The 14,824-nt window shown below is 45.0% G+C and overlaps 1 long non-coding RNA gene and 1 pseudogene across 2 annotated transcripts; both read right to left on the bottom strand.

Annotated features, from left to right (window-relative positions):
- Window positions 1–6,867: 6,867 nt before the first annotated feature.
- LOC140581084 (uncharacterized) lies at window positions 6,868–7,606 on the bottom strand (annotated as a pseudogene).
- A 4,472-nt stretch (window positions 7,607–12,078) lies between these two features.
- On the bottom strand, window positions 12,079–14,781 carry LOC140580929 (uncharacterized). 2 transcript variants are annotated; one of them, XR_011984072.1, is made up of 2 exons: window positions 14,444–14,781; window positions 12,079–13,984 (listed from the first exon to the last, which is right to left on the bottom strand). It is a non-coding gene; the product is annotated as an uncharacterized lncRNA (long non-coding RNA). The 2 variants fall into 2 exon arrangements; XR_011984071.1 differs by having other exon boundaries at window positions 12,079–13,946.
- Between the last annotated feature and the right edge of the window lie 43 nt (window positions 14,782–14,824).

Below are 14,824 nucleotides of genomic sequence, written 5' to 3'. Positions count from 1 at the left end.
CGTACCTTGCTTTGTACGTCTCCGAACCATCAGGGTTGTCTTTAATTGTATATACCCACCTTCCCCCCACTGCATTTTTACCTTCGGGTAAGGTGGTCAAAGTGAACGTGTCATTTTCTCTCAAGGAGTGCATCTCCTCTTTCATAGCATCCATCCACTTATTGGACTCAACAGAATTTACAGCTTCTGGAAATGTCTGTGGTACATTACTAATTAACCTGTAACAATAGTCGATATTGGTTAGTATTTGGTCATCCGTGTTACCATCAGTTTCATAGTCATTCAAGTACCCTGGCTTCCTATGCTCTCTGCTGGGGTAGCGTCTATCAGAACTGTCTGTACAAATTTGGCTGCCCTGAGTTGGTACTTGATTCTCTTCAGTGACTTCTAGGATGTCACTGGTCCTACAGATCTGTCTAGTGTCGGCTTTCCTCCTCATGTCATCGTCACTACAGTCATCAACATTTATCTGGTCAGTCTGTGTGTCCTGCTCTGCTGTACTCCTTTCAACAAATTTCACAAGCCTGTGCTTCAGGACCTTACCGGTATCTGGATAGTACACTAGGTAGGCGGGGCTATATTTGTCGTATCCAACAAAAACTCCCTTCTCACACCTAGAATCTAATTTCTTTTTGTCTTGCCTGTATGCAAAACACACTGTTCCAAATGTTTGCATCCTAGAAATGTTAGGCCTCTTTCCAGTCAACATAAAGTACGGTGTTTGTTTGGTACGACTACAGTAACACCGGTTCCTGACTACTGCTGCTGTCTGTACCGCATACACCCACATGTCTTTGGGTAAGTTACTCTCAATGATCATGCACCTAGCCATATCGAAAAGTGTTCTCCACTGGCGTTCTGCAGTGCCATTTTGGTGTGGCGAATAAGGTGCTGATGTTTCATGCCTAATCCCACTTTTGGTTAGTAGTGACTTAAATTCTCTATTTACGAACTCTGTACCATTGTCAGATCGTATGCATTTAACTTTACCATAAGGTGCCGTGTCTGCAATGAACTTCTCCAAAGCTGCTGTAGTGTCACTTTTGTTTTTCAGAAAATATACAAATACTGTACTGGAAAAATCATCAGTAAAAGTCATTGCATATTTATGTCCCTCTCTTGATGCTGGCTCAATTGGACCTGCTAAATCTGTGTGCACTAGTCCAAGTGCTTCACTAGCTCTACTGTCAGGGTTTCTGTTTCTGCTCTGAATGAATTTTCCCTTAACGCACACCTCACAGTTAAGGGAAGACTTATCAACTTTACCCTTAATATTCATGCCATCAACAACATATTTTAACTTAAGAATGTCGTCGAAATTGCAGTGTCCAAGAACCTCGTGCCACTTCTGCATACTCTGACAACTATTACAATTGTCATCACTTTCATCATTAATTGTGTTTAAGAAATAAAGTCTGTTATATTCCTTAATGTCAAATTCATTACCATCTCTAAGCTTAATTTTATCTTTCCCTTTCTGGAAGATCACCCTGGCGCCATTCGCTGTCGCTGCCTTCACGGAAAAAATGTCCTGTGGATACGAGGGAATGTATAACGCGTCTCTCAGCGTCGCTGTACAACGTCGTCCTCTGCTGTCCATCAGCTTTACTAGTGCGTCACCTCTCCGTTGCGCCACTCCGATGGTTTTTGTTCCGTCCGCCAATTCCATGGTGTGTTTATCCGGTTGGAAATCACTGTCAAACGCTTGAAACTTCTTTATGTCGGTAATGATGTGTGACGTCGCGCCTGTATCGACCATCAGACCCTTCAGTTCCACTCTCGGCTGCGTCGTGTTTTCACTCGTCTTGAAAACGAAACTATATTCGGTGTCCTTCTCAGCCATCTGCTTGGCGTTGTCTTTATCACGCGGTCTCCTTCTGCACGTTGCGTCTCTGTGAGTCTTACTTTTGCAATGGCTGCACCACTGGGACTGTCCGGGATGTTTTCTTGAACATACTCTGGCTTTATGTCCTTTTTCTCCGCACCTATAGCACACGATGCCCGTGTTGCTGTACATCGGAGCACCAGGCCTTTCTTGTACTTGAAATTTCATCACGTTGTCCTCTGTTGCACAAGCACTATATTTCTCCGTGTCTTCATAACTCCTCTGCTATTAAAAGTCCATCACCTAAGGTTTCCCCTGCATTTCTTAGGGCCGTAATGGCATTTTCTGCACGAATGATATAATCAGTCACGCTTTCTCCCTGCGTTTTCTGTAAGGAAGTCAACTCAGTATATAAGCTAATTATTCGTGGTTTGCCCTTACCTGCATAATAGTCTCTTAAAATCTGTAACGCTTTTCTGCCGTCATCTGCCGCTTCTCGCATAACGAGGGAGAGACTTTTATCATCTAGAAATTGTATTAACTCGGCATATGCTTCGCCATTTTTCTCGGCGTCTTCTGCTCTTGCATTTTCTCCAGTGGGCTCCTTAAGTATCGTTTCTTTTAGCCCTTGCAATCGTAGATGGCCCAAAAATTTAGTTTCCCATAGTTCATAATTCTTTTCATCTCCGTCAAACACTAACCTGTTCCATCGATTAGTTTGTTCCCTCAACCTGGGTTTAATAGCTTGTGCGTCAGACATGTCTACCACGCTGTCTTCTCGAACTTTCGCGGTAATATTCTCACACGAGTTCTGGGCCCATAACCTGTTGGCACATCGACAAAACTGTCGGTGCAGCGGTGAGAAAAATTAGGAGAAGACTAACAATAAAGGAATTATAATATCGGAGGAAAATAAATTCACACAACACGTTATTGACTATATGAACTGGGAACAATCTCCGTCCTCTTTCTTTTATCGTACGCAAACACACACATATACACTTATATACACTTCGAGCATGCGCATCACAGCTCAATGCCCCCTACCGTACAATCAAATTATGACAGACCATATATAATTGAGAGCATACATTTACATTCACATGTTAACAGAGTGTGACTTAATTAAATGTTAAAATGTTTATTTCTGTCAAATGGGCAGCGCAGACAAATGGGCAGGAAGCCAGGGATCGGGAACACGGGGTTTAATTGAAGACAAGGCACGCAACAATACAATGACCGGACTGGGGATACTAACACAGACGTGGACTAATACACAAGACAAGTCAAAATCAAATAGGAAACAGGTGATAACAATTAGGAAATAACACGAGGTAACGAGGTGGGCGTGGCACACACGAGGATCGTACGGAGCTGGGCGTGACAGAACCCCCCCCCCCAAAGGCGCGCACATCGGCCGCACCCCAGGGGAGGCGACGGATGAGACAAGACCGGGGAACAGGACCTGAAAATCAAAACCCAAAACATCAACGAGGGACCGGGAACAGAACAGACACACAGAACAGACACAAGGGCAAAAGCCAAAACAAAACCTGACACAAAACGGGAAAGGCAGAGATACACACAAGAAAGGGAGAGACAGAGGGCACAAAGAACGGGGAAACAAAAGGACCAGGGGTGAACGGGGGAGGAACAGAGGAACGAGGAGCAGACACAGGCGGGACGAAGGGAGGAGGAGCAGACAGGGGAGACCAGACAGGAACGGATGGGGGACAAAAGGGAGCGGCGGTGTTTGGGGCACCTCAGGTATCTCCGAGAGCGGTCCACATGGCAGTCCGCAGGAGAGGGTTACCTTACGCAGGTTCGCTTCCGCCGCCCCGCTTCTCAGCCGCCGCACGTTGTTGCGCACCTCCCTCGCAAGGTGCGTGTCTCCGGGCAGGGACATCTCTTCTAAGACGTCCCTGCTCCGGCTGGCTATAGCCCGTAGTACGGGATCATCCCGAATTTCGGGCTGATTCAGCCAATATAAAACCTTGACAGTGAGGTCGAGGTATTCAGCCTCACCGATCGGAGGTGTTTTCTTGCGGAGTCCGGTCATATATAAGGAGAAGAGGTACAGCCCTGCTGTCGGTGCTGTGACTGGGAAGCAGAGGAAGCAGAGAATTAAAAAAAACTTTTCTGAAGTGATCTGAGTGATATTTCCTTAATATGGAGAACAGAGCTGAGAATGCAACAATGCAGGTAGTTTTTTTTCATAAACTATTGTTGTTATAGTTACAATATATAAAGTGAAATTTATCTTTCCATCTTACTGTTATTCATTTTCATTAATCCAATAGTTTAAGTGTGTTAAGTATTATGTATGCCCGTCCCCCCCTAAAACTACGCCTATGATTACACAAATAAGCAGCAGCATGCAAGGCTTACCAATGCTGCATTCGATTATCTCGGTGAAGTTGAAAATTCTGAGGTGCATCAAGTCACATTCGACCAGTCTCCCATTGGAGCTACACATCTCGGAACAAACATGGTTGCCTCCACGGACACGCTTTTGTTGTTGTCTGTGCACAAAAAGCTCATAGAAGAGAGATAACCGAATGCAGGACAATAACCTGCATAATCAGTCTTTGTTGACTGGCCCTATGGTGTCACATTACTCCCATCTGAGGAGTCAGCTGTCCCCGGCGACCCCCAACCGAGTGCTCTCTATCACCATTGCTCGGTATTCGGTATGTCCACAGGTCCAGAGACAGGTGGTGGTCCCATTTGCACTAGTGTTGGCCGATGAGGATGACAAACTGCGCAGGAAGCGTATGATGAAACCCCTCCACCAACCCGTCACTTTGGGAATGAAGGGGGTGGTATAGTTCTTCAAAATGCCTAGTGCTTGCAGACCTCGCCATGTGCCTGTGCTTCCAAGGTCCAACCCTGGTCAATGTGCACTTCGGCACACTGAGGCAGCAGAACTCCTCCTCCAGAAGTTTCTCAGCTGTGGTTGCTGTGCTCTAGTTAGGAACCGTGTATGCCTCGGGTCACTCGGTGTAATAATTCATGCCTACCAAGACATAGCAATTCCCAGGATCTCTACAGGGAGAACAGCCCAGCATGTCTACCCTCACCCTCTCCATTGGTGCTTCTATCTAGTACGACTGCAGCAGTGCTCAGGAGTGATGGCTTGGATCCTTCTGGGTAGTGTATACATCGCAGCAATGTATGAATAGTTTGGTGTCCTGGCTGCAGCCAGGGTAATAGAAGCAGCAATGCAGTTTTCCCAAAGTCTTTGCTGCTGGCTCCCATCACACTAGTGAAACCCGCAGGACTGTGAGACGAAGGCTCCGGAACACCCAACAGTTGAGCAGATGCCAGTCACATTCTGGGGACTGCCAGCACCAGTACAGCAGCTCATCGAGCACCTTGAAGGTGGATCACTGGGAATAGAGGGTCTAAACATCCCTCCATTCTGGCCACCTACCTGCCTGCAGCAAATCCAAGACTTGGGTCAGCAAAAGGTCCTTTGAAGCTCCACTGCTACTGATAATCAATGACCTCTAGTGCCTCGGCATCAGTGTGCTCAACTGCAACAACAGATTGACAAGCAACAACAGATTGACAATGCAATGACCGGACTGGGGAAACAAACGGAAACGTGGACTAAATACAATGGACTAATGACAACAATCAGGAACAGCTGGTAAACACTGGGAATCCACACAGGGTTAATGAGGGGGCGTGGCACATGGAAGGAGCGGACGATCGGGGCATGACAGTAACCTTCTTGACCAAGTGTACAGCAATGTGAAGGATGTCAATAAGGTTGTGCCCCTGCCACCCTTCAGTCAGTCAGACCACATCTCAGTGTTCCTCTACCCAACCTACAGACACCCCATCAAGCGAGCTCCCCCTGTAAGTAAAACTGTAAGTGTGGACTGAAGAATCAGATCTGGGGTGTGTTTAGAACTGTTGCTATGGTTGACTTAGAAGAGTATACTGCAGCTGTAACTGGTTATATTAGCACATGAATTGAGAACATTGTTCCCACAAAATGCTGTAAGACCTATCCCAATGATTAAACCCTGGTTTAACTGGAAAGTGTGGTCTATGCTACATGCTCACTCCAATATATTTTGTATCTAGGGTGGAACTAAGCGTAGATGCTAAACAATCCGTAATGCTATCAAGTTCAGCAGGATTCAACATTAAAGTTACTCGCTGTATTTGATGTGATTGTACGTTTGGCATAGAAGCGAGTCAGGGGGCTAATATTTTGAGCAAGGTATACTGTATATTGAATGTAATAAGATGATGGTCAGAGATAGTACTGGTCTGAGGCAGTAGAGTTACATTATCTATATCAAGACCAAACAATAGGATTAAATAAAAATTATGACCGCAGTTGTGGGTAGGCCCAATTACATTTTGAGTGATACCCATAGAGTCGAGTATATTAGTAAAGGCTATTGTCAGGGGATCATGTTTGTTGTCTACATGAATATTAAAATCCCCCACAATTATTGCTCTCTCAGTTGAAGTAACTAGGTCTGAAAGGAATTCTGCAAATTCAGATAAAAATTACAAATAAGGACCTGGTGGATGGTAGATTATAATGAGGGGGAGAGATAGAGTTTTAGATTTTGAAAAGGTGCTTGAAATTTTGAGGAACAATATTTCGAATGATTTAAATTTAAATCCTGACTTCTGCGTTATTAGAAGTGTTTCTTCATAAATTGCTGCAACGCCTCCGCCTTTAACATTTAGTTGGGGTCTGTGCTCATAACTATATCGCAGAGGCGTCGCTTCATTTAAGGCTAAGTACTCATTAGGTTTAACCCATGTCTCTGTTAGGCAGAGCATGTTTAGGACATGGTCCGAAATCATTTCATTTAGAATAAGTGCCTTAGTAGTTAATGATCTAATATTTAGTAATTCTATTTTTAGCTTAGTGGTGCAGGTGGTCTGTATCAGCTGCTCTAACTTAATACAAATTAAAGTTGAAAGGGATGCTTTTTGCGGTCTACGTGTACTATTTTTGGTTCAGGGCACAGAGACAATGTCAATATGGTGGTACCTAGGTGACGACTCAAGGCAACTCGCAGGTGGCCAGTTTAGGCTTTCTGCCTGCGGCCTGGCCTTAGCTCCAGTTCGTCAAAGGCCGCCTAAACCTGTATCTGCATAAAGGCTAGCTGCTAAGTTCATTGAAATACGGGCAGAAATCTCCCATGAGGAGTGGATACCGTCTCGGCTCAAAAGACCAGGCTTCCCCTCGAAAATGGACCAGTTATCTACAATACCTATGCTATTTTCATATCACCACCTTGACAGCCAGCAGTTCAGTGACCAATGCCTGCTGTAGGTCTCAGCGCCACATCTAGCTGGGAGGGGGCCAGAGATGATTACTGCCTGGGACATTGTCTTGGCTACCTCACACACCTCTTTAAAATTACTTTTCGTAACCTCAGACTGTCTGAGCTTGACATCATTGGCGCCGACGTGGACAACTATCTTAGAATATCTATGTCTATTTCTCGTCAGCACCTTAAGATTGGCCCTGATTTCCGGTGCTCTGGCTCCCGGTAAACAATTTACCTCAACTGCTGGTGCCGATAACGGTCTAGCTATTTTCACGTCTTGTAGGATAGAATCACCTATCGGCAGAGCACTTTCAACAGATGTCTCAGTGGGTGTTTCTCTGAGTGGGGAAAACCTGTTAGACACGTTGAGAGATGGAAAGTGGTGCTCGGGAGTAACCAAATGTGTTACAATACGGGAAAGAGGTACGTATCCTTCCCGCATAGGCTAACTGATTGCCGTATCGTAAGCAATTTTTCGTAAAATTTATGATAGCACTGATAATTTTTTTCTACATTTTTATTAGTAACACAATTTACTGTAATATTTAGGCTTGTTATTCAATGTTTTATTGTTAGCAACAATTTTTTTATGCTCGGTGTAGGCTATGCCGAGCAGCCTAACCTAGCGTACAGGACTTGGTCTCTTTCATGTACAGTCATAGCGCAGTTTTTTATGCATTTAAAGATGAAAGTGTTGTCTAATATGCCAAAAAATATGATATACTCAACCAGTACTACTTATATTGTCACTAAAAGGTCAATTATTGTGCCTATAAATGTTTTGTATGGGGGTATTTTGGGGCTGGAAAACCAATTAATCCCTTTCCCATTATTCCTTATGGGAAAAATTGTTTGTACCTGTTACGCCTCACGGCACACGGAGCGTTGATAGATGCTCAGGAAACCAGAAGTCGGGGCGAAATCGGGGTTTTAATAAGAACAACAACGAGAGGGACAGGCAAAACACTGGGTAACATTACAATGACCGGACTGGGGAAACAAACTGAAACGCGGACTAAATACATTGCACTAATGACAGTAACCAGAAACAGCTGATAAACACGGGGAATCCACATGAGGTTAACGAGGGGGCGTGGCACATGAGAGGAGCGGACGATCGGGGCATGACAGGACCCCCCCCCAAAGGCGCGCCTAAGGGGAGCAGAGCGACGGAGACCGGGGACACGACGGTACCTGGGAAGACAAAAAGAACAACAACCTCAACGGGGCACAGGGAACAGTATGGACACACAGAACTGGCACAAGGTGGACAACTCAAACAGTAAGCCACAAACCACGGGGAATGCAGACAAACACAAAGACACCAACGACGAAAACATGGGAACCGGGGACACTAAAGGGGACAATGGAGGGACCACACCAGGGGGCACACAGGGACGAACAGGGGGCGTGGGCACAAATGGACGAGAAGGACACACAAAGGAACCGAAAGGGGACAAAGGCACAGAAGGACGAAGAGAACATGTGGGGGCCACAAAGGGACTAGAAGACACCGAGGGACGAGGGGGAACCACAGGGGGCACAAAGGGACCAACCAAAGACGAAGGCACTGAGGGGTGAAGGGGAAACATGGAGGGCCCGAAGGGACCAGAGGGGAGCAATGGCATGGAAGGACGAGGAGCAAACATGGAGGGCACAAAGGAACCAGAAGGGAACAACGGTGACAAAGGACGGGGAGTGAACACAGGGGCCAAGGGATCTAAGGGCAGGGGGCAACAGGGAGCAGAGGGGACCTTCGGGGCTTGGGAAGTAGGGCACCCTGGGGCAGCAGGCCTCTGCGGGACTGGAACAGGGGCTGAGGGTAGTGAGAGTGAGAGCACACACAGGCGCCTCTGGGGGCGCCGCAGGAGCACACACAGGCGCCTCTGGGGGCGCCGCAGGAGCACACACAGGCGCCTCGGGCGTGCAGCCAGCAGGGGGCGACTCAACCTCAGAGGACAATGGCAGGAGTAGGTGATATTGAAACCTTTTCCAACAATCTTACTTGCATTTTTTGGCTGCCACTTCATAATGTCTGTATTGTTTACTTGAAATTTACATAATTTAATTTTTTGTTTTGTTTCGTTTCACATTTTAATTTGTTTTGTTTAAATTGCTTCAATTGAATTTCTACATGTTTTTTGTTATATTTTGGCAAAAAAACCTTGAGCTCTGGAAAGGTGCTATATAAATTAAACATTATTAAACATGACAGTCCACCAATCTGCATGTTTTTGAACAATGGGGAAAATCCATTGCAAAACAGGAAGAACAGGCAGACACCAGACACACAAAGAGCTGGGTCAGGACTCATATAACTGCAGCTGGAAGTCTGATCTGATGATGAAATCGGTTGTTGTCCATTAGAAGAAGAGAAATGTTTTTCTTCAATATACAGCATCTAGCTTATTTTTCCTTATTTGATATTGATGGCAAAATGGGTTGTAGTGCCTATTCAAAGAGAATAAAATAATCCAATACTAATTTTAATATTCAGACAAGACGTGCAGGGGAGGGCGGGGCATAATTAGTTGCAAACTTCTATTGTTTTCCTGATGTGATGGCCAAATAAAGGGATAATGAGTATGAGTAGCTTTAATATTGCATCAACCAAATCAGGTAGGTTAGGGTTAGGGTTAGGTTTGTTATAACGATTAGCCATAGGGTTAGGACTGGCAGACGGGCTTGGTTCCTTTAGCTTAAGGTATCTGTCGAGACAGCTGGGATGTGACTCAGTTTCTCTACTGTGCTGCCAGTTGTAATAGAAATTTGCTTGAATTCTGACTGTGGCTTTGGTGGCATGGCCCTGTGTGAACTGGAAGTGAATGTTTGCTTGAACTGCCATTGTGATTTGTGTTGAAATTATGTTTGTCACATGGTTGTTGGGTGCTGTAGATTGTTGCCACATATGTCCCTGAGCTGTCACACCTGTGCCCTGTTTGCTAAGAATTTGTACAATCAATAAAAGGAGAAAGTCAAGCCCTACACAGAGGACAGAGGCCCCCACCCCTGAACAGCTGAAGAGGGAGAAGCATACTGTATATAGTACAACTCATTTGACAGTGGGAATGTCAGCATGATCTGAAGAGAAATGGTTTGCAGATTGTATTACTGTCATTTTTCCTTTTAATTTGTCCCTTTCAGAAGGTGATTTTGTCATTGGCACAGCGAGCTGTGGATTAGGAGAAGAGGCCAGGAGAGGAGTAAAACTGTTGCTTTTTCTAGGCTATTGACTTGTAGCTCAGTTTATGCTTCCTTGGTGTTTCTCTAAAATTTTTCCTGTTTGTAATGGGATTATAAGCCTTCTTGTGAAAAAGTCTGCCTGTTTCTTCAGAATGTAGAGTATTGGATTGTTCAGGAAGCCTGCAGACCTCTCTCACCTTGTCGAAAGACCCTGAGCAAACATGGGGAAATGACAGTGAGATAATCTTTTCTCTGGGTACGAGCAAGACATGACAGGCCTGGTCCTGTATAATGCTAAACTCAAGCTGGAGCTCAGCAGATATTACAGGCTAAATTTCTATATTCTATAGGTTTAAGAACAATTAGTCTATGATCATTTCACTTAAAAGGATTTCTTTTTGGTATCATTACATTTGAGAAAAACCAAATTCATATGAACCTTGCAGTAGCATAGTGGTTTGGAAGTGTTTTTTCTGTATTAAACTGTATATTAATTATTTTCACACCATAATTTCTATTTCTACCTCTGTTTTATTTTATATGTTTTCTGTATGTTTGTCTTTTTTGAGTGAGGGAGTAATGGAGGGGAGAGATCAACTATTGGATCACTGCAGTGCCAGCAGTAACACAGACGTTGTACTCGTCTGTCATGGTGTAGAGAGAGCAGAGTCAAAAAACAAAGTTATAGATTTACTGGTCGATCTACATTCTTACACTCACATGGTCACAAGTTTTGGATAGTGACTGAAAGAATGAGATTGCAGATACAAGCAGCAGAAATGAATTTCCTCTGCCGGATATCTGGGCACAGCCTTAGAGAGAAGGTGAGGGGCTCATTCAGGAGGGGCTCAAAGTAGAGCCACTGTTCCTCTGCATCGAAAGGAGCCAGTTGATGTGGTTCAGGCATCTATCTAGGATGCCTCCTGGTCACCTTCCTGAGGTATTCTGGGCATGTCCAACCAGGAGGAGGCGCTGACGCGGACCCAGGACACACTGGGGGGAATATATCTTTCGGCTGGCCTGGGAATGCTTTTGTATCCCCCCCAGTGGAGCTATTGGAGGAGGCTGGTGATAGGGAGGTCTGGGCATCTCTGTGTAGACTGCTACCCTCGCAACCCATACCCAGATCTGCAGTGGAGGATGGATGAATGGATGGATGTTCAATTGTACACTTCATGCCACCACCTGCACCAAAACAATTTCCTAGTTTCTTTTTCTACTTTTTCATAGTGGCAATTAGATTGCTTGCATTACTAAAGGTTCCCTTACATCTAAACATAAAGCAGTGTGAATAATCATATGCCGGGAAATTGTAGGTGTGTGTGAGTCAGGCCTCAGTGATTCATAAAGGAAAAACACTTAAGCAAAATGAAGATGAATAGTACCAATCAATAGTCAGAGGACACTTACCTGAAATCAAAATCCTGCTTTAGACCATAGGCACTTTTGAATTAAGAAGAAGCAGCCTTTGAATTTAGTAGCCAAAATCTGAAATATTTGGGTAACTTGTATATTTTTAAGCACAGAAAGGGTGAATGCATGACCTGAAGTGATTCAAACCTGGAGAAGTGCAGAGGGGTTGTTTTTGACATAACAATGTGTAGGATCACACATGCACATATCACAGTGCTTAAATTCCAGGTGGCCTGAAACCAGGCCTAGCCTGGTACAAGAGGTACACATTGGCCTAGGCACCAAAGGGGGGTTAGTGACCCCACACACATAAACAGACTGAAACACACATACACACACACACACAGATAACAAGGGAGGCTAGCACTCCAACTTTTATTGCCCAAAGATTTAGGGACCTACAGACAGCAGAGTGGACCTAATGGACAGGGGTCTCTCGACTTGGTACACAACCCCCTCCCCCAGACATCCTGCCTTACATATCACTCACCCAACAGACCAACACCCTAAAGGAAGTTTCATTTAAGTTTGGCTTTTGTATACCCTGTATATTGATTTACTCACGACTACTAGTCTCAATATACAGATAGGTTATGTTGTATGTGTCCTTAGATAATCTTAGTGTTTTGTGTGCCACCCTTATAACCATGTTTACGGAGTATCACCTATTTTACCCCTTTACACTTGAACACATATAAATTTGAATAACTAAATAGGTATAGCTACCACTGCATATATGTTCTCGTGGTTATAACAACCCCCCCCTTCTCTTCCAACATTCCTTTGTGGTCCTTATCTGATCTTGGTCTGTTAGCAAGCTTTCTTTGTTCTACCATGCTATATTAAAAAGAACTGAATTAAGGTGTACATTATCCATTTTGGAGAAGATCAATTGGGATAAGCCACACCAATCAAGATATGTTGTGTCCAGATAAGCAACTTATAATGATATTACCACAAACTAACGGCCATGCCTATCTAAGGATAAGATGTGCTGCTTTTAATGTGAATATGTCATGGTATGTCTGCCTTGTAGCTTCGCTACCAATCCTTTACATTACCTGGTGATGCAGCTCGTGGGACGAGCTTTCTAACCCAGGATATTAAGCGATACTGGTAATTAGTGATTCCCATTTAAGTCTCACATTAACAGATTTACGGGGATACCTCAATTGAGTTTGGAGGAGCCGACCATTTGGCATAACGATTAGGCAATAATCGTCATTAAATAATAATTAATTAAAATTTTATTAATTTAAAACATATTGGTGGACATATTAAAATTTACCTGAGCTCATAATTCCTACAAATGGAACAGAATGAAGAAATACAGGAATTTATTATTTATAGACTTGCAATGCAGTTGTCATCGGTCCTGTTTATAATATAGGATTTCTAGGCGCAGCCAGGGTGTTGAGGGTGTCCAGTTTGGTGGCCTCAGGATTGCCTCGCTGCTTTTTGCGGTTGATGTCGTCCTGTTGGTTTCATCTGCTGGGGACCTCCAGTGTGCTCTGGGGCAGTTTGCAGCCGAGTGCGAAGTGGCGGGGATGAGGATTAGCACCTCCAAATCCGAGACCATGGTTCTCAGCTGGAAACGGGTGGATTGCCCTCTTCTGGTAAGGGAAGAGGTACTGCCTCAAGTGGAGGAGTTCAAGTATCTCGGGGTCTTGTTCACGAGTGAGGGTAGGCGAGATCGGGAGCTGGACAGATGAATCGGAGCGGCGTCTACAGTTTTGCAGGCGCTTAACCGGTTCGTCGTGGCTAAGAAAGAACTGAGCCGGAAAGCAAAGCTCTCGATCTATTGGTCCATCTTCATCCCTACCCTCACCTATGGTCATGAGCTATGGGTAATGACCGAAAGAATGAGATCGCGAATACAGGCGGCCGAAATGAGGTTTCTCTGCAGGGTGTCTGGGCTCTCCCTTAGGGATAAGGTGAGAAGTTTGGATATCCGGGAGGGGCTCAGACTAGAACCGCTGCTTCTCCACGTCGAAATGAGTCAGTTGAGGTGGATTGGACATCTGGTGCGGATGCCTCCTGGGCGGCTACCCGAAGAGGTTTTCCGTGCATGTCCTACAGGGAGGAGGCCCCAGGGTAGACCCAGGACACGCTGGAGGGATTATATCTCTCGGCTGGCCTGGGAACGCCTCGGCATCCTCCCCGAGGAGCTGGTAGAAGTAGCTGGGAAGAGGGAGGTCTGGGTATCTCTCCTGAAGCTGCTACCCACACAACAACACAATCAAACTTTAAGAAACTAAGATAAGGTTATACACACACACACACACACACACACACACACAGGTTTGTAATTATATCTTTGTGGGGACTCTCCATTCATTTATATGGGGAAAACATGATCACCGAAACCCCTACCCAGCCATAACCTTAACCATAAGTAACCAAACAAAATATGAGACTTTTTGCATTTATACTTTTTTGAATACATTCACAGATCTTTGTTGGGACCTGAAAAATGGTCTCCACAATGTCAAAAAACAGGGTTTTATTACATTGTGGGGCGATACTTGGTCCCCACAATGTACTGTAATAAAAACATTATCCACAGGCACACACACAGCAGAGGCAGGATTTAAATGGCTAGCCCAGCAAGTTGTGAGACTACAGTGAAGAATGCTGCAGCACCCAAGGAAAAGTACATGCAATATAAAAATGTGAGTTAGCTTTGATTGGTGCTGTATATCGGAATACTCACAGCTGTAGTCAGAGCACCAAGCTCAGATTTCACTTTTTGTTCTGCATGATCATCACTGTGCTTTCCCAGCTTCCCCGGCAGAGAGCAGAACAAGCCCTGTGATAGATGTTAGTGTGTAAGCAGCCATGCCAAACCTTGAAAACTGGGTACATGTAACGTGACAACCCCACTGATGCATGGCTGACTTCCTGGGAAACCGACAGGACTGCTGACTCCATCCAGCTACTGTTTTGGGGACTTCCACTCGTCCCCTCTATTCTCTGCCCCCCCTCCCTCCCCATTTGGCCCAGAATCACTGCCATCCATTTGCCTGTCACACGCCTTGCCAGTACACACCCTCCCCCCTCTGATTTTCCATACTCCACATCTCTGGCCTGAAGA

This window comes from Paramormyrops kingsleyae, chromosome 19 (genome assembly GCF_048594095.1).
Source record: "Paramormyrops kingsleyae isolate MSU_618 chromosome 19, PKINGS_0.4, whole genome shotgun sequence".
In the NCBI taxonomy this organism is placed as follows: Eukaryota; Metazoa; Chordata; class Actinopteri; order Osteoglossiformes; family Mormyridae; genus Paramormyrops; species Paramormyrops kingsleyae.
This window is presented reverse-complemented; position numbering and strand designations above follow the sequence as displayed.